Below are 1,609 nucleotides of genomic sequence, written 5' to 3'. Positions count from 1 at the left end.
TATTTTATATTTTTATTTGGAAACAGGGTATCTTAAGCCAGCAAGGCTGGCTTCGAACTAGCGTGATCCTCCTGTCTCTGCCTCCCAAGACATGGGGATTATAAGCGTGCGCCACCACTCCCGGCTTGGCCACGAATTTTTTTAAAAGAGTATCTTTTAAACCAAGGATGGTGATGCATGTCTGTGATCCCAGTACTTGGAAGGCTGAGACAGGAAGATTCCAGGTTTGAGGCCAGTCTCAGCAACTTAGTGAGATCCTGTTTAAAAAAGACAAAATAAGAGCTGGGCACGCTTATAATCCCAGCATTCGGGAGGCTGAGACAGGAGGATCATGGTTCGCGGACAGCCTCGGCTACTTAGTGAAGCCCTCTGCAACTCAGTGAGATCCTGTTTCAAAATAAAGAAAAAAAAAATCTAGGGTAGGGGGTGTAGCTCGGAGGTCGAATGCCCCTGGGTTCCATCTCCAGACCCGCAAAAAAAAAAAAAAAAAAAAAAAGACAAAATAAGACAAAGAACAAAAATAAAGAAACATAAACCTGGGGGTCTAACTTAGAGGTAAATGTCTCTGGATTCAATCTTCAGTGCCCAAAATACATATTTTTTAATTTTATAAAGGAGTACCTTGCTCCGGAGCTGAGGCTTCTGGGCCTGGGGCCATGGGGTCCATGCTCTGGCCACGCTGACTCTCCCTGCTGTTCTTGGAGCTGGTCTGAGGCGGAGTCCCTGGTCCCTGAGAGCCGTCGGATGGTCCTCTGCTCACCAGCTGCAACATGGGCTTCCTCACTACCCGACTCTGTAAGGCCTGTCATGGGGCCACTTAGCCACCCACTTGCCCTGGGCGCTGCACCAACAGGCCTTTTACCACATCGTGGCTGCTCACAAGTGTCGGGGATGGCGCTTCAGGGAGCTGGTGGGCCCCTGCGACCCACTGCCCAACAGTCATGGAGAAGAACTTGTTTCTCTCAACCTGGACAGGATCCGGCATTGGATTGGCTGTGGGGCCCACCTCGCAAAGCCCATGGAGAAGTTTCTCGGTCTTCCTGGCTTTTACCCTTTGCACCCTATGATGACCACCCATGCTGAGAGACTGCAGATGAGCCAGACTCCTGAAGTTTGCCCAGCTTCTCAGAAGATCGATACCGAGGCTACAGAAACAGAAGCTGGCTTCAGTGAGCACAGCGGTGTTTACACAGTCGGGGTTCTCTAAAACAGTGTGGGGCGCTGAATTTTGTTAGGTTTGAAGGGTCTTGCTGAGTGTCGGAGGCTGGCCTTGAACCTGGAATCCTGTCTCAGCCTCCCAAGTACTAGGATTACGCGTGGCCCCTGTGCCCGGCAGAAACCCGGGCCCTTTGAAGCTCCCCAAGGTTGCTGCTGTCTGGCTTCCCTGGCTTTGAGGAGACTTTGAAGAGAAGGCAGATGGGGACTCACTTGGGATTGACCAGGATCTGAAAGATGCTTTGGAAACCCTGGCAACTCTGAATGCTAGAAAGTTCCAAGTGTGCTCTGGAGTTTGAGGATTTGCAGGAACTGACAATGTGATTCTGGAAAGTCCTCTCCTTAAGGGCGCTGATGTGAAACAGGTTATTATTTTGAGCCCCGCTGAGTTCCT

At 50.6% G+C, this 1,609-nt stretch overlaps 1 pseudogene across 1 annotated transcript; it reads left to right on the top strand.

The window, feature by feature from the left end:
- The first annotated feature begins 770 nt into the window (after positions 1 to 770).
- LOC308277812 (small ribosomal subunit protein bS16m-like) lies at positions 771 to 1,207 on the top strand (annotated as a pseudogene). Its single transcript has one exon. The product of its transcript is annotated as a small ribosomal subunit protein bS16m-like (transcript).
- Positions 1,208 to 1,609: the final 402 nt, after the last annotated feature.

The sequence above is a fragment of the Muscardinus avellanarius genome (genome assembly GCF_963383645.1).
Source record: "Muscardinus avellanarius genome assembly, chromosome: 20".
Classification (NCBI taxonomy): Eukaryota; Metazoa; Chordata; class Mammalia; order Rodentia; family Gliridae; genus Muscardinus; species Muscardinus avellanarius.
Note: the sequence above shows the minus strand (reverse complement) of the source record. Positions and strands in the feature narration are given on the sequence as shown.